At 36.6% G+C, this 22,096-nt stretch overlaps 1 protein-coding gene across 6 annotated transcripts in view; it reads left to right on the top strand.

Annotated features, from left to right (window-relative positions):
• lingo1a (leucine rich repeat and Ig domain containing 1a) overlaps window positions 1–22,096 on the top strand; it is a 116,292-nt gene that overhangs the window by 2,706 nt on the left and 91,490 nt on the right. For 5 of the 6 annotated variants that reach the window (XM_067435891.1, XM_067435888.1, XM_067435890.1 and 2 more), the window contains one exon: window positions 3,812–4,030. The gene's annotated coding sequence lies outside the window, so the exon portion shown is untranslated. Of the gene's footprint in view, window positions 1–3,811; window positions 4,031–21,997; window positions 22,067–22,096 lie in introns of all 6 variants that reach the window. The other variant, XM_067435893.1, reaches the window with a different exon arrangement.

Below are 22,096 nucleotides of genomic sequence, written 5' to 3'. Positions count from 1 at the left end.
TTTCAATGTTTTTTCTTTAATTTAATTAAAAATACAGTAATATTGTGAAATATTTTGACAATTTTAAATAACTTTGTCTATTTGAATATATTTTTAAAATGTAATTTCAGTAAAATCATTACTCCAGTCTACAGTGTCACATGATCCTCCAGAAATCATTCTAATATGAGGATTTGATGCTCAACAAACATTAATATTTTTGTAGAAACAATGACACTTTTTTCAGGATTCTTTGACGAATAGAACGTTTAAAACAATGGCATTTATTTGAAATAAATATATTTTATGGAAGCCTGTTTCCGCCACAGAATAAAACATTTAAAGATAATTGTGATTTTTTTATATCACAATTGTGAGTTGACATCTCGCAATTCTGAAAAAAAAAAATTCTCTCAGAGTTGCGAGATATAAACTTGCAATTGCGAGTTATAAAGTCAAAGCCGTTAAGTCAGAATTACGAAATATAAGGTCAGACCTGTGAGATATTAAGTCCAATTCTGAGGGGATTTTTTTCTTTATCGTGCTTTATATATTTAATAGCAATTGGGACTTTATTTCACGTAATTCTTTAAAAAAAAATCTTAATTGTTTGACAAAAAGTCGCAAATATTTTTTTTCATTTTTTATTCTGACATGCCAGATATAATTTTCCATACTTTACTGTCTCTTTTAGTACATTTAATGCATCCCTGCTAAATAAAAGTATTAATTAATTTCTTTAAAAAAAAAAAAACTTGCTGATCCTAAAATAGAAAGTTCAAAAGCTATTTAAAATAAAATTAACATTTTAAATGCCACTTTTAGTGTATTTAATGCATCTTTGCTAGATAAAATTATAAATAAAAAATAAAAAAACTAATCTTACTGACCCTAAAATTTTCAACGATCATGACTTAAAAATAATGACTTAAAAATAAAGATGTGCTTCTAAAGTGATAAAACATATTTGACAATTGTGTTTAAAACAGTCAAACACACAAACAGAGATCCTCCATAGACTTGCATTAGAAAAGATAAAAAGCTTGTGAGAAACCAGTAGTCGGCATCTGTAGGTATACGCCAGGGCTGGTCAGTGATGCTTTTAAAGTGTGGCTTAGCGAAGGGTCAATTTACATAAAAGGTCAATCCAGTGCAATCCGTGATCAGTTTCAGCGCAAGACAAAGAATCCGAGCAAGCAAACAAGAACCTTTGTTGCCTGTGCTGAACGAGGATATCTGAAGATACTCCTGGAGGCTTTTATCTCCTGCTCAGAAACTTTCTAAAGTCACACTGATCCCGGGCTTTGATCCTGAGCTTTCTGTTCTACAGTGTCCTCTTCCTCGCTCTTCCTCTTCAGAATCCAATCTCTGTTTCTCTTTCTTTTCCTGTTCTCTAGTCTTTCTACTCCACAGCATCATAGACATTGTCCCCTCATTCTCGGTCTATAAGACTCGTGCCGTTGAGTCCTCGGCTAACATATTGCACAGGACCGTAGAGGATCCGTCACTGTCATACGTGCACGGAACAATGATTGAGGGGCAAACACAAAGATGGCTGAGAGTAAGCTAGCGCTGGACAAATCATTGTCTAGTCATTATTTGTCTTGTTTTCCAGTAAAACTATCTAAAAAAATATAAATATAATGGGGAGTGAAAATAAATGAATACTTTTATTCAGCAAGGACACATCTGTCTGTATAATCACTGTTTCCACAAGAATATCAACTGTTTTCAACATTGGTAATAATCATAAATGTTTCTTGAGCAATAAGTCATCATATGAGTGATTTCTGAAGGATCATGTGACACTAAAGACTTGAGTTATGATGCTCACAATACAGCTTTGATCACAGAAATAAATTAAATCTTGAAATATATTCAAATACATGTATTTAATTCCACAATGTTGAAATGTATTTTTGATCAAATAAATGCAGACTTCTTGAGCATAAGTGATTTCAAAAAGTAATTTTCCTCAGTAAACCGACAAATAAACAAAAAATCGATAAATAAATCTTTGAGATATTTTTTTTCATTTCAGCTGAGTCACACGGACCATTTATCCTTTCAGCTCCAACGGCAAAAGCGTTTACTCTGATCGTTCTCGATCATGTGACCATTAAACAGCACTGTGAGATCCAGTCAGGGGCAGTTGCCACACCCTAGCATTTAGAAAAGCAGGGGAAATAAAAAGCTTATGAAACTTCTCGGTAGTTCTGTTGCAGCTTTGAAAAGTAATCTTAATGCTGTGTCCTAACAAGATGCGATGCGACAAGAATTTCAACCACAAACCAGACTCGATCCGAGATCAATGAAAAATCACACAAAAATCACAGCCAATCAGAAGAGCGTGTGGGCGGGCTCCCTGCAGATGCGCTGACTGCATTCGCAACGAAATTGATAAGTACAATTTAGAATTCCTAAATCGTACAAAATTTTAGCATGCTTAAAAATACATACTGAGTGACTGAAACTGTTTGTTCACTTTGACAGTTGGAACATAGTTATTTCCTTTCATTTATTTTTACATTAAACAAAGCACATAATCTGTTCTGCATTTGTCCCTCATTGGTTCTTGAGAAGATCAAACGTGCAGCGTAACGCTAGCCTGACAAGCCAGACCCACATGAAGATATTTGTTCTGGAAACTCGCCATTGACAGCTCAATCCGAGGGGCGGATAAACGGTTGTCTTTCAAACTCCCTCTGCACGCGATAGGATAGCGCTACAACCAACCAGAGGAATGTGGAGCGGAGCTAGTATATTAAACTCTGAACACATCTTCCCTTCTGAAGAATGACTTCAGTGCCGTTCTTTGTTCTTTTCTCAGAGAAAAGCTTAACTCCAAGTCTTCCAGAGTCACGATCAAAGCTGATTCGAAAGACCGCCGCCGTTCGCCAGTTTCTGTGTTTACTAGAAGCACGCAAACGCAACTCGGCCGTCGTCATTATGGCCCCGCCCACCAACTCTATACACGATGCGATTGGCCCGGCAAGAGTTTGGCGTTTACAGCTCAGAAGGGTATTGAGAGATAGATTTGCTGCCGCTAGGGTGCGTCTAGATTTTTAGGCTAGTGTAACACAAGAATGAACCTCATTGGTTCTTGAGAAGCTCAAACGTCCTGCGTATAACGAGAATGAACCTCATTGGTTCTTGAGAAGCTCAAACGTGCTGCGTAACACGAGAATGAACCTCATTGGTTCTTGAGAAGCTCAAACGTGCTGCGTAACACGAGAATGAACCTCATTGGTTCTTGAGAAGCTCAAACGTGCTGCGTAACACGAGAATGAACCTCATTGGTTCTTGAGAAGCTCAAACGTGCTGCGTAACACGAGAATGAACCTCATTGGTTCTTGAGAAGCTCAAACGTGCTGCGTAACACGAGAATGAATTGGTTCATTCATAATTTTGAAACATTTTTCACTTAAAAATTGCTAGTATAGTTCACAAATAATAACAAAGAAATAGCAAACAACACATTAAATTAACCATAACATTTTGAAGTGGAAACATTTAAATAGTATTTTCTTGTAAAATGTACTAAAAGGGAACAATATTAGGAGAAATCAGAGATATTCCAGAGATTTGTAATTTTGTAGTTTTTCTCCCCCTTGGGACAGTTTGTTCCATCAGAAAACAGCGACTGTGATTCCAATGAAGAGAACAAATGTGATTGGTGCATCTTTGTCTCTCTCTCGGTTTCCCACACTCCACTTCCTCCCTCCACCTTGTTCTGTCCTAACGCTCTCCCCTCTCTCTCTCTCTCTCTCTCTCTCTCTCTCCCTCTCTCCGTCTCTGTGTCTCACTCTACCTCTCCGTTGGCTGACTGTAGGTACGCCCTCTGCTCGAGTGTGTGTGTCGGTGTGCTCGGAGCATGCTCGTGTGTTCATGCGTGTTGGAAGCAGGTGGATCACGGATGCGTCTGCAAGCTCTTCATCAAGGTTGTGTTTTGTGAGGACTCCGGACTGCATCAGCATTCTGGATATAATTCCGCCCCTGTGGATACGGACACACACTAACACGGGCACATCCGACCGCCGTTAAACGTCCGGTAAGAGGTGCTTTTATTACACTCAGGGACCGAGGGAGATGTTCAGGACAGAGCTGAGCTTTTTTTATGTAAAGCTCTTCTCAGTTTGCACTCTTTGCACTCCTTTCTGGTTTGGCATCGAATAAAGCAGCTCTGATTCCTGGGAGCATGTTTGCAAGAGATATCCGTTAATATTTCAGACATCAAAGTGTGCAACGTCTATATTTAGTCCCGGAGAAATGCTTTCATCAGTACATACGTTCGGATACCAGCCAGTTTCTCTGCCAGGCGGATCATTTAAAGAGCGGGAAGGGAGGGGCTGGAAGGCATTCTGGGTACAGCTGACACATCTAGAAAAGCGAATGGGCGACAGAGAGCGAGAGAGAGAGAGTGAGACAGGTAGAGAAAGCTCTAAGAGACCGTAATGAGCATCAATATTTATTAGATTTGGCCACTTCAACCTTAATTTCACTCGGTGCGCTCGGAAACTAATAAGAGAGAAATGTGATTAGGCGTCATGGGTGGAAAAGGAGTTTCCACTGCTCTTCCTACAGTTAAAAAGCTAAAATAACATGAAAAGTCCAGAGGGAATTTTGACATAAACGCTTCTCGGACATTTTAGGTTGCCTGCGTGGAGTTTTCAACATTAATGACCATTTTTCATACCTCGATCAATATCTGTAAGTTATTAATATGTTTTAAAAGCGTCTCTTTTGCATGGTCAAAGCTCAAAACATGCCGATTTCCTCTCATATAGTATTTCAGATGTGGACATAATGACCAGTAGCTCTCGGCACATCTTCCGACTGGGCAATGCCCGGCTGCTGTGGCCGATGTCACATGATCACAAACACACACTGCAAAAAAATGATGCTCTTCCTCAGTATTTGTCTCTTCCACTTCCATAAAATACATTTACTTGAGAAGCAAATGGCTTGTTTCTAAAAATTAAAATATCAAAATGAGTTAAGAAACTCTTATAGGGTGAAAATGAATTCAATATTGTTTATGTTTAAAGCAAAAGTTCACTTGATTCATTCACTTCCGAGTAAATATATCTTGCTTTTAGAGTGTTTAGCAAGAAAAACAAGACAAGAATACTGAGGACGGACGTCATTTCTTTGCAGTGCAGGATCGTTTCCTGCCTTTTGTTCTCTTAGATTCTCTATCTAATCGCATCTGCCACTGCGAAGTTAATTCATTTATGAAATATTACCTCGCGGTCAGAGTTAGTTGAGTGAAATGGTGATACGTCCGGATTCCCAGCGTTCTCCAGGACTGTATTCGTGATTGATGAGTCTGGAGGGAAGACAGGTCTCTCTTCTCTGACACATACAGATCCTCCGGCATCTCTCAGTTGTTGCGTTTGCTGTGAGCTCTTGGTGCTGGGAGTTTGAAGGTCTGTTAGTTAGTGCTAATGGTGCTAAACTCATCTAAGGCTCATTATGCACTTCTTAACACATCTGTTCATTGATTCATTTGGCTATTTTTGCTTTCATTTACCACATCAGGTGCTGTATGTACAGACCTAATATGAGTTTGAGTATTATTTTCTTCCATTTTCTCTGTCTGAGTTAATATGGGATTTCGGTCTCGTGAGAGTAAAGGGGGAAAAAATCAGACATTTAATGACTAAAAGAAACAAATGAGTTAAATAAATGAGTGGATGATTATCAAAGCAATGGAAATACATTTTCCCCCATTTACTTTCTTAAATACATATTTTGTCTTCATAATCTTTGATTTAAAAAAATTGCTACTTTTATGCCCCATTATGCTCCTTGTAACTTCATGATTAATTCAAGTCCCAACCTACATTCCCAATGAATATCCTGTTTCACTCATAAATTCCAGTACAATCTTATTTAGCCAGGTTATAGGTATACTAATATTTTTTCAATAAAACATTTTATTCTTATATTTTTTCTTTTTTTATATTTTTTCAATTTTTTATCACATAAAAATCATATTTTAAATGTACAGTATATTACATTTTACATAAAAGTTATATATATATATATATATATATATATATATATATATATATATATAGTCTTTTATTTTCATAAATGGTTGCTTATTTTTTATAAAAAAAATTATTATTATAACTTATTTTTGTAATTTCTCTCATTTTGTTTACATTTTATTTTATTTACTTTTTAATATTTCCTTCTTTTTTCATTTTTCATTTTTTTGTAATTTGAGTACTCATTTTGTTTAATTTGTATTTTATTTTAAATGTTTATATAAATACTTTAGTTAAACGGTTTTTCATTTTATTTTTGTTTTCCTTTTTTAGTTTTTTAATTTGACTTATAGTTTAATTTTAATTGTATTAATTTTTTTATAGTTTTTCATTTAATTTTTTATTAATAAAAGTAATTTGTCATTTTTAAAAAAATATATATGACTAATATTTTGCTTATTTTTTTATTTTTAATATTTCATGTATTTTATTTAATACTTTTTCAAATAAAATTTTTTAATTTTGTAATTTGAGTACTCATTTTGTTTCATTTGTATTTTAAATATTTATATAAATACTTTAGTTAAACGTTTTTTCATTTTATTTTTATCTTTTCCTCTTTTTTTTTATTGGACTAATATTAAAAAAAAAAAAAAATATATATATATATATATATATATATATATATATATATATATATATATATATATATATATATATATATATATATATTTTTTTTTTTTTTTTTTTTTTTTTTTTTATAGTTCTGCATTTTATATTTTATTAATAAAAAATATTTTCCAGTTTAAAAAATATATATTTTACTGATATTTTGCTTGTTTTTATTTTATATATATTTTAATATAAATTGTTTTGAATTATTTAAACCATTGTTATTGTTATCATGCATCAGTAATGATGGTGAAGATAGGCATATATTAAGCCGCATGTGCAGACGAGCGTGCTCTCAGAATTTTAAAGTGCCCTATCAAGTACTTGGATTATAGTGGTGGAGCCAAATTTCCCACTAGTCTGGGAATTTTTGCGTGCATAATGCATTCAGCTGTAATTTTGTGATTTGCTAAATTTCTCTTGACAATTTTTCTTTGGTTAAAAGCCGCTTCTTTTTGCACAACGTTAGCCACCATACAGAACCTCTCTCTCAATAACGCATATTAATCATTTAGTATCGGGGATGAGATTAGTGGCCGTTTTTCAGTTCAAGTACATTGAATGTTGGTGCACAAATGGCCGATTCATCCGAAAAATCCCATTTCCCCTTTTTGGGGGTGCAAAACATGATGTGTTGTGTCAATGAATTTTGCAGCCGTGAAAGGCATGGTTCTGCTCTCAGATGTTCTCATTGTCAGTTGTATGCACTTTCAGTAAAGATGGATGAGGTTTTGATGTACCCTGAAGATCTGTTCGTCCAGGAGGCCTTGCTCTTGATGAACTGAAGAAGCTCCAGGTGGACATCAGCTCTCCACAATAAAGCATGCCTTGCAGCCTCTGGCAGCTTCAGTGTGGAAGACTCATCTTTCTTTTGGCAAAGAAAAGCGACTTCCCGGGGGAACTTGAAGTGGATTTTTTTCAGGAACTCATTGTTGAAGATGGTTAAGGCACATTCCCAGCCAACAATATCTTGCGCGTGACCTCCTCCCTGTAGCACTTTTGCTCAACGAGCAACTTTTGGTTCAGAAGCCTGTTAGGGATCTATCAGCCTTCTGTAACGGAGGATACAGTATGTGTTTTCAGGTACGTGCGGGATATGAAATGTGCCTGTGATGTTTGACGCATGTCAAGCTCCGGGCCGTCACTCTCAGCTCCGTCTCCAACCCGACATGAAGATCAGGATGGATTATCACGTACGAAAGAGCGAAAGAGAAAGACCGACGGAGAGAGAGCGTGACCTTATATTCCCAGATCCATCTGTGTCATGTTCGATGTTCTGTGCTCTCTTCAGAACAGATCTGATTGTTCTGGATGGTGTTGCTTTGGGTTGATAACCGTCAAACCCCTGACAGATAGAATCCATCTCTCGTACATCTGGTCTTCTTAACGCGTCTAATGAAAACGGAAAAGTCTGTTCGCCGCCTTTTATCAAAGACAAATTGCTCTCATCTGAGCGTTTCCTGATCAGAATTCCGTGCCAGACTCTGACATTTAATTTGCAGCTAAATTGAGGTGAGAACGGTGTGTATGAACGGATTCTCTGATCCAGAGGCGTGCGAACAGAGGACTGCTGTTATTCATGTCGGAGAGGACAATGACAGCAGTCACAATAAAAGCTTTTAAAAGAGACAGAGGACATTGTGTGTAGTCAGGAAGGGATTTTATGGCGTTCAACAAGGATGAGTCATTAAATGATGCACTCAGAGCGTCTTCTTAATCGGTGTTTTCATCGTGCTTTCTAGTGAGATATCCTTTAAATATAGACAATTATTTCCAAAGCAAAATTGCAACAAATAATGAAAGAAACGTTTAAATAATAATGTCCAATAAATGTGGACTGAGCAAAAATGACATGCAAATTTACCATAAAATGATTATAAAAAATGTGATACATAAGACGTGCGGTGTAAGACTCATTTGTAGCCAAAAAAATTTCTCAGTTTAGCTAGATCCTTTAAATAATAATTTTTATAAGTATTACATTTATTATTATTAGATAAAATGTTAGTTTGTCGTGTGTGTGTATCGGTATGTATGTATGTATATATATATATATATATTTATTTATATATATATAGGGATATATATATTTATATATATATATATATATATATATATATATATATATATATTTTTTTTTATGGTTTCATGAACGATTCAATGACTCACTCATAAATACTTCATTTATACTGAATGAATCAGTGCTTGTGAGCGAATCTCTTGAATTAATGATTCAGTGACTATGTGTCTGCATCCAAAGTTGCGGATTTAATTTGTGCACAAAATTAGCCTGATAAGTCAGACTCACATCAAGATGTTTGGTCTGGAAGCTCACTCCGAGGGGCGGGATAAACGGTTGTCTTTCAAACTCCCTCTGCACGCGATAGGATAGCGCTACAACCAACCAGAGCAACGAAGGTGAAGCGGAGCTCGTTGATAGATTAAACTTTCGCCGTATCCGGTCGGCAAAACTCAGAACACATCTTCCCTTTTTAAGAATGACTTCAGTGCCGTTCTTTGTTCTTTTCTCCAATACTATCCAGCTGCAGCCCCGCAGCCCCGCCAGTTTCAGAACGCCAGCCACAGAACGCCAGCCACAGAACGCCATCCACAGAACGGAAGTGGGGGGCGGAGCTTACGTTCTTAACAGAGTAGCGCCACCTACGGTTTTGGAGCGTAGTTGCGTTTATCACATACATGTACGAAACGACGGAGAAACACGACAAGCGTGGCGTTGCTGTTGCTGCTCCAACCTGTTAAACACGGGAGCCGAAATAAGAACGGACACGCCTGCAGTGTCCCCCGCCTATGCGTTATAATAATACATTAAGGTGCAGTACAATAAATACATTTTATAATTTTAATCTTTTGTAATATAATTGTATATTCTTCCACTGCATTATGTGGGTTATTTTCTATTCATGATGTATAAGGGCATTTGATATGAAATACACTTATATTATATAAAAAATATATTTATATAAAAAATAATATATATATAAAAAATTATTTAGTAATATATAAAAAACATAAAATAATTTTATATATAACGCCAATAGCAGTTTGCATTTTTAAATAACAATTGAAAATTTTCAATAGATGAAAGAAATAATTAATTTATACAATTAAATTAAAATGCATCAAAACACCCATTTTGTCAATGCTGAATCAAAATAAAATAGGCTACTGAATAAAGCTATTCTTTTGACGGAAAAACAATCAATTTTAATAACATCTAAAATGGTTTGTTAAAAACACTGCAGTATGTAAATTGTGTAATGTGTATCTGTAAGTATTGTATTGGAATATTTTCATTGGGAGAAACGTTTGCTTTTATTGCAAAACAAAATGAATCTTACCCTTCTTCTTTCCTGAAAAGCCCGTAGTTCCTTGTTACATGCAAGAATATATGTGTATTTTTTGATTGGCTGATCCATTACCACTCGCAGTAGTCCACATGCACCTCGACTTAAGTAGATTAATAAATAGTTACTTCTACATATACAATGGCGTAATATTAAAACAAGTTCCCTTTCTACTTGAAGTAGAAAATGTGTGCTTTTCCACCACTTATGCATATTATAAAAATGTTTGTGACTAAAGTATTGCAGCAGTCTGGTTGTCCACTGTAATTTTATACATAAATTACTTCACATGGGCATCTGACTTAATTAATATAAAATAATAAGAGCATCTCACTCACATAAAAAAAACTTTATTAACATAATCATTCATCATACCATGACACAAACATTAGAGACGACTCACCGTACTTACCGCCATTATTATCTCGTTGCCTCCCACTTCCGTTCTGTGGATGGCGTTCTGTGGATGGCGTTCTGTGGATGGCGTTCTGTGGATGGCGTTCTGTGGATGGCGTTCTGTGGATGGCGTTCTGTGGATGGCGTTCTGAAACTGGCGGGGCTGCAGCTGGATATGTCTCCTTTTCTCAGAGAAAAGCTTAACTCCAAGTCTTCCAGAGTCGCCGTCAAAGCTGATTCGAAAGACCGCCGTTCGCCAGTTTCTGTGTTTACTAGAAGCACGCAAGCGCAACTCTGCGTCATTATGTTAAGCCCCGCCCACCGACTCTATACATGATGTGATTGGCCCGGCAAGAGTTTGGCTTTTACAGCTCAGAGGGGTATTGAGAGTTGCTAGACGACACCCGCGGCAGATTAGATTTGCTGACGCTAGGGTTCGTCTAGATTTCTAGGCTAGTGCAAAATTGGAACATCGCATAAACCATTTGCGAATAAAGCACCGGTTTAATCCAGTGAGTCAAAGAATAAAACTTTTTTGAAGTGCATCAAGAAATGTATTCAGTAAATGTACTTCCATCGTAGTTTATCCACATAAATATCCACATAAAGTTTATCCACGGATGAAAAATGGATCCGACTCATTTAAGCACATACAGGTTTTTTAAGTATTTTTTTTCGAATTTATGCGCATCTTGGAGATTTCATCAGTTTTTTTTTTTTTTTTTTTTTGATATCCCAGTCACTTGTCGCCATCTACTAACAATGTAATCACTTGCCAAGTTAAGGTCTTTGAAAGGGTGATTTGCTCTATTTTGAACATGACCATATACATCAGTGTTTATATCTGAACTATACACTTTTATCCCAGTACTTCTGTGATCATTTGAATTATTGTATCACAGAAATTATACTGTATAATGTTTCATACCTATTCATGACAACTGCTCTCTCTGGATCAGTGGCTGGGCCAATATATATCTGAAAGATCGAAGGTTTAATAGTCATAGGAACAAGGCGTGTGTGTGTGTGTGTGTCTGTGTGTCTGTGATCACAATCATTTAACATAATTCGTGCAGCTCTTCTGGAAAAGAAGACAAAACTACTCATTAGGAAAAATATTTTTCGCATTGTGACGCAAACACACACACACACACTACCTGAACGACTGACTGTCTAACACTAAAGTCATTTGATTCATCGTAATTGTGTTGCGTTATCTCACAATTACATTCCACTACTAATACACAATATTAATACTAATGCACTCGTGAAATCATATAAACAAGACAATCTGTAAACACTATCTTGTCAGCTCTCTCTCTCTCTCTCTCTCTCTCTCTCTCTCTCTCTCTCTCTCTCTCTCTCTCTCTCTCTCTCTCTCTCTCTCTCTCTCTCTCTCTCTCTCTCTCTCTCTCTCTCTCTCTCCCAATTCTAGAACTATATTATTTTAATTAACTTGGTGATTAAAAAAATATCCCCATCTCCATTTTCTCTGTCAGAATTAATATTGGATTTCGGTCTAATGCAAGAGTGAAAGAGACAGACAAATTCAACATAATCTGTAAAATAATGACGAACGGAAAAACAAATGAGTAAACAAATAAATGAGTGACTGATTATTAAAGCAATGGGAATAGTTTAAGTCAACATGAAATCAAAACTGACTCTATTTACTTTCGCAAATACATGTTTTGTCTTCATAATCTGATTAATATTGCTCTCCTCCGAAATGACTCACGTCGCCAAGTTCAAATTCCCATTGAACATCCTGTTTCACTCATAAGCTCATTACGGAAGTTTATTTTAATATTGTTTTCTAAGCTGTATTGAGAAAGTCGGTGACCAGCCGTGCTGAGCTCTCCTTTTGTTTTTCAGCTGGTGTTTTGATGGCGTTTTGCATGAAGCTCTTCAAAAGCGAGCGTATCCTTGGGTGAACACACCTTTGAAACCTCTGCCGTCAGAGCTGATTGCTTTTGAAGTGCTTTGGTAATGAAATGGTTGTGGAGATTCTGGTACGAATAAGAAATGCTGTCACACGTCTTCCTGTCTCACCTCCAGCCCCCTGCAATCAGAAAGAGGTGATTGAATTCAGCTCATTAACAGCCTGAGCAAGGACAGACGCTGTTCCAAATCCAAGTGAGCTTCCTATCTAGATGGGGTTTTTAGACAATGCAGGCTCATTCCAGACACAAAGGCTGTTATCCTGTTTTATGAAATACCTTGATTGAGTTGCATAGACTTTGTGCAAGTAAAGCTTGTGGTGCATTGATATATCGGCCTTAATTAATTTTTTTACATTTTGAGATTATCAGCATCTCGTCATGCCTTGCTCAGATTTTTGAAGCAAGTGTATCTCAGATAGAATTTTGGGTTGATTTTTAGGATTTTGGATGGATTTTAAGTATATATATATATATATATATATATATATATATATATATATATATATATATATATATATATATATATATATATATATATATATATATATATATAAAATATATAATATATTTATATATATATATATAATATAGATAATTATGGGATAGTTTTCTAGTATATGTATATTTATTTTTTACTCTGAGGGCTTCAGAAAGCTGCTTTTACTATACAACAAAAATAGTTGCCAAAAAAAGTCCTTTTTTGTCTTTAGCCCAGGCGAGACACTTCTGACGCTGTCTGTTGTTCAAGAGTGGCTTGACACAAGGAATGCGACAGCTGAAACCCATGTCTTGCATACGTCTGTGCGTAGCGGTTCTTGAAGCACTGACTCCAGCTGCATTCCACTCTTTGTGGATCTCCCCCACATTTTTGAATGGGTTTTGCTTCACAGTCCTCTCCAGGGTACATTATCCCTATTGCTTGTACACTTTTTTCTACCACATCTTTTCCTTTCTTTCGCCTCTCTATGATTGTGCTTGGACACAGAGCTCTGTGAACAGCCAGCCTCTTTTGCAATGACCTTTTGTGTCTTGCCCTTCTTGTGCAAGTGGTCAATGGCCGTCTTTTAGACAACTGTCAAGTCAGCAGTCTTCCCCATGATTTTGTAGCCTACAAAACTAGAATGAGAGACCCTTTAAAGGCCTTTGCAGGTGTTTTTAGTTCACTAGCTGATTAAAGTGGGACACCAGGTGTCTTCAATATTGAACCTTTTCACAATATTCTAATTTTCTGAGATACAGAATTTAGGATTTTCCTTAGTTGTCAGTTATAATTATCAAAATTAAAAGAATTTGCATTTGAAATGTATCAGTCTGTGTGTAATGAATAATATACAAGTTTCACTTTTTAAATGATATTCTAATTATATGACCAGCACCTATATATATATACCTATATATATATACACCTATATATATATACTCGCACAGCAACTACTACTAGCTGGCCTTGGTTACACACACACATATATATATATATATATATATATATATATATATATATATATATATATATATATATATATATATATATATATATATATATATATATGTGTGTGTGTGTGTGTAACCAAGGCCAGCTAGTAGTAGTTGCTGTGCGAGTAAACCTCACTCCTCTGACCTCAAGAGATGCTCTAGCGACTGACGCTAGGGGTTGCAGCCTTTAGCCTCCTTGTTAGAGTGTCCGACTCTCATGCTGGCGGACCCGGGTTCGAGTCCCGGTCCGAACAGAAGGGGTTATATTGGTGCCGTGACCCGGATGAGAGTGGGGTTTAGGGGGGTGAGTGTAACCGAGGCCAGCTAGTAGTAGTTGCTGTGCGAGTAAACCTCACTCCTCTGACCTCAAGAGACGCTCTAGCGACTGACGCTAGGGGTTGCAGCCTGTTAGAGCGTCCGACTCTCATTCCGGTGAACCCGGGTTCGAGTCCCGGTCCGAATAGTAGGGGTTATATATATATATATATATATATATATATATATATAGTTAAGGCAACATTTCTAATTTTCATTTAGATTTAACTTGATGTAAGTAAAACTAATACTGGGATAAATAAAATCATAAACTATAGACATTTTTTAAATAAAACAAAAAAAATTATACAAATTTAACTAAAATAAAAATGGAAATCTTAATAAAACCTATCATAATTTCAATAATTATATTAAACTACTGATAACTAAAGTAATATACTTACTAAATATAATTTAAATGCATACATTTTTCACATGTTTTTGAGTAAATATTGTGTCAACTGCATAAAATGGTGTAATGTACATACAATTTTTAAGCTCTTTATATATTATCACCAACATAGTGTATTAAGCAAAACTCACATCAGTTAGCTGTTAAATAAAGCAATCCCAGAATGCACTGCAACGACCATCAAAGTTTTTAATCAAGATGTCGATGAGGTAAATCAATTGGAAGATGTAAATATTGCTTACAAATATAATCATGTTTTATATGTACCCTAAAGCCATTTATATTCTCACTGAGCTTAGAAATATCAATATTTATTTTATGAAGACTTCTGTTTTGTCTTTCAGTCAGCGTTGATTTGCCATGGAGGAACTCAGGGTGTCATCCAAGAGAAATGAGCTTAACCAGCCTCCTGTAACGCTCTATTAACTTGCGTCAAACTGCGCGCTCCGTCGTACTAACATTACAGTAGGAGTATCTGCTGAGTATGAACTATTCAGGGTTACATTAGAAATCACCTCTCAGTCTGATCTATGCCTCAACTAAACCCTCCATCTGGAAAAAATCACACTTCATTAATCAGCGCTGAGCTCACGGTTCAAGAGCAATTTTCCAACTCAATGTTAATTAAATAGAGTAACTCGTCGCAGGTTAAAATCCCGACATCTGTTCACAACAGTAATTTCATTAATATTAAAAAAAATGCCCTTTCGAATATTAATAGTAACCTAAAAAGGCAAAAAGCCCCATAAACCGTCTGTGACATAATCCTTTATAACCTCTGTATGACCTCACACATTACACATCCCGAGAGCAAAATCTGCTTAAACTACACGAGTGTGACTGTGAAATAATCACACGTGTTTTATTTAAAAGCATTTAAACATTAGATGTGCTGACACCCTTCTGTTGTCTTTAGGCCACTCCTGACTGTGTTTGTTAAAGAATACACTATAAATACTGTAGGTTTGGGTATGAAAAAAGCTTTTTTTAATAGCATGGGACCAAATAGAAGACAGAAATTGATTACATTTATTTCAATGGTTCACTTTAGACATTCTAATAACTTTAATTAAAGGGATCGTTTTTCCAAAAATTAAAATTAACCCATGATTTACTCACCCTGAAGCCATCCTAGCCGTAAATGACATTCTTCTTTCAGACGAATACAGTCTGAGTTATATTAAAAATGCCCTGATTAATTCAAGCTTTATAATGGTAGTGATTGTTGTTCTGTTTTTCAAGTCCATAAAAATGCATCTGCTCGTCAAATAACATGCTCCACGCGGCTCTGGGTGGTTAATAGAGGCCTTCTGAAGTGAATCGATGCGTTTGTGTAAAAAGTTTTAAAAAAATCCATATTTAAAACTTTATAAAGTTTCTACTGATCGCCTTCCATATTCAGTTTATGGAAAAAGTGTTGAAAGTGCCTCTGAAGTTCAAAGGCTAACATGAACAGTTACGCTCATCAGACGTCGCGTACGCATCCTTAACTCAGAGAAGGCACTTTCAACACTTTTCCTCGGAGCACGATCAGTAGAAACTTTACTTTATAAAGTTTGAAGTATGGATATTTTTCTTACACAAATGCATCGATTCACTTCAGAAGGCCTTTATTAACCCCCCAGATCCGTGTGGAGCACGTTATTTGACGGACTGATGCAGTTTTTATGGACTTAGATAACAGAGCAATAATTACTGCTATTATAAAGCTTGGAAGAGCCAGGACATTTTTTAATATAACTCCTCTTTTATTCATCTGAAAGAAAAATGTCATATACACCTAGTATGACTTGACGGTGAGTAAATCATGGGCTAATTTTTGGGTGAACCTTTAACTTTGCAACTATCAACTAACTCTCATTAGTGTATTGGTAGACTGTAGTAAACGGTTCAGTGAGAGTTTGGGTTAGTAGAATAAGATGAAGTTACTTGTAGTCAGAGGAATGTTTTTTAGGGAACCAAATATAAAGCGTTAGCAGATATTAAATAGTCTACTAATACTCTAATGAGAGTTATTTGACATTTGTAGTTGCAAGTTGTCTGCAGATTGTCTAAAGTGGACCATCAATATAAAGTGTCAGAGTTTTAGTAGACTGAAAAAATAGCCGCTTTTAGATATTAAAAAGACAAAGTAAATTCGACATAATTTTGTTTCAGCTTGTTAATGAGCTCATGGTTGCGACATCCAATGAGACTCCAGTGAGGGCAGAGCTTCCCATAAACAGCTAGAAAGTGAGTTTTGAGCTGAATTTTTTGTTAAATATCTTAAAAGTTAGATGGTAGCCTGATATAATAACATGGGAAATGAGCAGAGGTGTTAACCGTCTTCTGACTCAGATAAACTCTGCTTTGGACCAAGGTATTCATCGGGTCAAAAGCCCCTGGTAGTTGGCCCAGAGGAAGCCCCGATGAGGCCTGGCATGCACTAGCACACTCGCTTTTTTTCAACCAGAAATTGCTTGAAGATTTCGCAAATGATTGCAAAGAAAGAGCAAGTAAACCATGAAATTTTGAACTAGAAACACTGAAATAGTACTTTCTTGTAAAACACCCTCCTATTATCCAGAAATCTTTTGCTACAGTGCAGATGATTGATTTACATCAGTTTTTAGGGATTGGGCCTGTCCTGATGAACGACTACAATGATAGATCGCATTTATCGAATTTCATTTACATTTCTTAAAGGTACAGTAGCAGACAGTTTAACCACATGGATCATAGCAAAGACTTTAGAGATACAAAGACGTTGTACGCATATTATTATGTGAGAAAGTGTAACTTGCAATATGGTGGAACACATCCCTCCTCCTAAATAAAAGGGGCAATATCTAATTGGTGAAGTCCTTGTGTCACTGCAGATGCCTTAGAAGTGATAGAAACAGTCAGTGTTGAGCGCACTAGCTAGTCCAACCTGAACTTTTTTTTTTTGTCATGATGTGAGCATTAAGAAAAAACATTTATGAGACAGATGTTATCAGATTTTATTGGTGACTTCAAATATGAAATCGAATAGTAAGCTTGGTGAACAGCTTTGGAGAAATTGGTGTTTCCCTATTCATGCACTTGAGTGACTGAAAAAGCTGCCAGAGAAGTGCTTCAAAGTTGGCAAAATGACTTCCCTGAAAGGGACTTTGGTCAAAGAGAGGGTGGCAAATGTTTAAGTAAAACTAAATTGCTATGTGGCCTGTTGTCTTCTTTTAACAAGTGTTAAAACAACCCCTTTAATTTTATCCAGTTGTAATTTGCCCAGTTGTTCCTTAAATGCGAGCGAATAATCCCTCGCGCAGCAGTTGTGATGCTCGACGGAGTCAGCGTGTCAAATACAGACGCCAGTTCATACTCTGTCTGGGAGCTAATTAGTCACACTTCATTATGAGTCTGACTGAAGGTGATTGTAATAATTACATTGAGGTTTCCCTGTTTATTCGGTCACATAAACCTTTGACAGTGGCTTCTCCAGAAGAAGAAAAAACAAAGGTCATTGTTGCTTTTCTGCACAATAATAAAGCCGATCTCTTGAAATCTCTTGAGGTAATGGGCCAGAACCATGTAAACAGCAGAATGCGCGTCATTAACACCAGAAATGAGCGGCCACCTCATGTCATTACAGGCTGCTTCACCAAACAGCTGCAGCACATTATGGGATATCTAAAGCCCAACGGCGACGGCAGAGGAAACCCTTAAGCCTGGTGCACACTGTGGGATTTCTGTATTTATGATCGTTTCACATTATACACTTTTGGGAGAAATGGTTCTAGATTGAACCTTGAGGGTTCCCATCATGGGATCATTTTATAGATTTAGTTTTAATTCATTTTTTATGCTTTTCTCTGGATATTACCTTTCATGTAGTGTGTACCAGAGGTGGACAAAGTACACAACTTCATTACTTGAGTAAAAGTAAAAGAACTACTGGTCAAATATTACTCTGTTACAAGTGAAAGTTGGAAAAAAAGATTTTTTTCTTAAGTAAAAGTACAGATGTTTTTGTTTCCAAAAGTTCTTAAGTATCAAAACTACATTTATTTGTTGTCAACGCATTATTTTATTATTTTTGTATAAATGCACATTATGCCATCATGGTTTAAGCCAGTCAGTGATGCTCCATCCAACATGCTACCATATGACAAACTTAAACTGATTTAGATACTTGTATAAAAGTGAAGCTTGGGTCATACTCTGCAAGAACAAAGAAATGTGTTTTCGTTTTGGTGGCAAGAAACAAGGTGGCAAGAACAAGAACAAAGTTCGCTCTGGCAGTACATCCATACTTCACGAGAAAAGCAGGTGCCGATCATCGCCGTTTCTCTGCATTAACCACGCCCACTTTAAATGTCTGACCAATCACACGATAGTTCTCGGACACCCGCAAGAAAAAAATTCTGCTCGGGCGATGTGTCGAGAAAAAGCTGCGAGAACTCCCGAGCCAGGGCAGCAGCCCTGGGAGCGAGAACTTTTTTCTCTGTTCTTGCGGAGTATGTTGAAGCCTTTACAAAGCTGCTGTCACTTTAAGGCCAAATGCACGGATCCAATTCACTGATACACATCTGATATTCTCCAAAACTGTTTACGGTCACATAAAACACGATCAACTTAGTTTATATGAATACTTTTGACATCTGTCTTCTTCCATTTTATTAAACTGATCTGTGCTCAAAAAATGCTGTGAAATCATTGAACTTCACATGACCCTTCAAGAGTGATTCCTGATAGGCTTTCTGGAAAAACCCAAACACCTTTTAAAGAAGACAAAAAATAATCCACTGACTTTCAAAGCTGCTACAGAAACTACTTTAGATTTAGAGGCTCGGCCGCGCGAGACGAACGCTGTGTGAATCATTCTCCGCTGCATATTTTACTACATGCAGTTTGTATTTTGCAGAAGACGATTTTCTTTATGGGGGCATTTTGTTTGTGTTTAGTCTTTCTAAGTTGTTGTAAGTTAATATTTCAGTTTAGAGTTTTTTTTCTGTTTTCAGTTATTTTTTTCTGGGGTCGGCTACAGGAGCAGCATAGAGCGCCCTTTCTCAGCTATATATTTATTATTGTCAGTCAGTATGAATTAAATTTGATATATAAGTCACACCTGACTATAAGTCGCAGGACCAGCCAAACTATGAAAAAAAGTGTGACTTATAGTCCGTAAAATACGGTACTTAAAGGGTAACTTCACCGCTTTTTCATATTAAACTATGTTATTCCCTTAACTAAAACGAGTTGATAGATCCCTTTCTCGTCTCAGTGCGTGCACTTAATCTCTCTGACACGCAGTGACGATCTAATAGCGTTTACCTTAGCTCCCTAAGCCCAGTTCATTCACTATGGAACCAAACAGAGATCAAGTTAGAAGTACCAAACACCTCCACGTTTTCCCTATTTAAATACAGTTACACGAATAGCTGAACGATCAAGTATGGTGACAAAATAAAACGTGGTACTTCTCTAATCGGATTAAAAAGGAGAACTATAATGTATGGCGGAATAGCACTTCTGAGAGTACTTCGGCTCGGCGCAGTAAAAAGTCCCGGCCGAAACATTTCCTCACATCTCCCCCTCACTCTCTCATTTCTGTCAATATGGAGATGTGAGGGAGGATGTTTTAGCCGGGACTTTTTACTGCGCCGAGCCGAAGTACTCTCAGAAGTGCTATTCCGCCATACATTATAGTTCTCTTTTTTAATCCGATTAGAAACGCGCCACGTTTTATTTTTATTTTTATCACCATACTTGATCGTTTAACTATTCGTGTAACTGTATTTAAATAGGGAAAACGTGGAGGTGTTTGGTACTTCTAACTTGATCTCTGTTTGGTTCCATAGTGAATGAACTGGGCTTAGGGAGCTAAGGTAAATGCTATCAGATCGTCACTGCGTGTCAGAGAGATTAAGTGCACGCACTGAGACAAGAGAGGGATGCATCAACTCGTTTAAGTTAAGGGAATAACATAGTTTAATATGAAAAGGCAGTGAAGTATCCCTTTAAGTACAGTACTGAAGTAAATGTACTTAGTTACTGTCCACCTATAGCTGTTTGTGAATATAAAAGATATGCAAAGTTTCAAAGTTCATGATAAATGGAGTTAAAGGAACACGCCGACTTTTTGGATCTTTAGCTTATTCGCCGTATCCTCCAGAGTTAGATAAGTTCATACATACCATTCTCATCTCCGTGGATCCCTTAACTGTCTGACACGCACACCGCTAGCCTAGCTTAACTCAAAGACTGGAGGTAAACGGCTCCAGCTAGCCTACAGCTCAATAAGTGACAAAATAACGCCAACATTTTCCTGTTCACATGTTGAGATGTGTATAGTAACATCGTGTACTGAGACCGACGAAAAATTAAAAGTTGTGTTTTTCTAGACCGAAATGGCTAGGGACTACACTCTCGTTCCTGCGTAATGATCCAGGAGCTTTGCTGTCGTGCCATGGGTGCGGCGGCGCAATGATATTACTCAGCGCCTGAAAATAGTCCTCAGAACCCTCTCTGCAAGCAGCTTGACATGTTGGTTATGTTGACAGAAGTTAGCCTATGCGTGATATTATTGCGCCGCTGCACTAGTGGTACTGCAACAAAGCTCCTGGATTATTACGCAGGAATGAGAGTATAGTCCCTAGCCATATCGGTCTAAAAAATCGTCTGTCTGTTGGTCTGTCTTAGTCTCACACAGGAGCAAGACGTGATCACAGCTCACAGTATGTAAACTCAAACAGAGAGCCATAAAATGTTTTGCACAGAAAATAAAAAAGTCTGGAGTCTGTCGTGGCCAGGTAAAAAAAGTAAAACAGTGGAAATCTTGCACTTAACTATCCAATTAAATTTTCTGTTTGTTTGTCAAAAAAAAAAAAAAAATAGTTTGTGTACTGTGCTCTATTAACTGAGAGTTCTTACAGCTCTTGCAGGTTGTTGGCCTTGTTTGTTTCGTTGCTTCTATTGCTCTCCCCTTTTTGTAAGTCGCTTTGGATAAAAGCGTCTGCTAAATGATTAAATGTAAATGTAAGTCAATCGCCATAAATTTTTCATTTTTCGGAACAAGCTTGAGGTAATTTTGATAGTATGATCATAATGCTAAATTTTAAGGCCTGTTCACACCGGGACGATTTTTGCTGACATTTATTTAAAACCCCATAACAATTTCCTGAGATATTGATTTACTGGAAATGATTTAAAAATTAGTCAGATTTAAATGATAAGAATGTAAAATGTGATCATTCAGTCATATTTAGAGACAGAAGAGGGAGTGGTCATGGTGAAACCTCTGAAAATCCCTGAATGTGCTCTTTAGAGGACACCCAGAGTTAAAACTGAGACACGCGTATGGTGTCAGAAAAAAATCACTAAAACGTAATGTTTTTTTGCATTAAATATTACATATACATTCATATTTAACTTGTTCATATCTGTAGACACCCTGTAATTTCTGTGCTCCTATTGGTTCTTCATTAGGTGGTTGACACTCTAGGACTTTCTGACCCCAAAATATCTGTCAGAACATCTACAGAACTCATCTTAAAGGTAAATAAATCTTATGATCTTGTGATTCCC

This window comes from Pseudorasbora parva, chromosome 25 (assembly GCF_024679245.1).
Source record: "Pseudorasbora parva isolate DD20220531a chromosome 25, ASM2467924v1, whole genome shotgun sequence".
NCBI lineage: Eukaryota > Metazoa > Chordata > Actinopteri > Cypriniformes > Gobionidae > Pseudorasbora > Pseudorasbora parva.
This window is presented reverse-complemented; position numbering and strand designations above follow the sequence as displayed.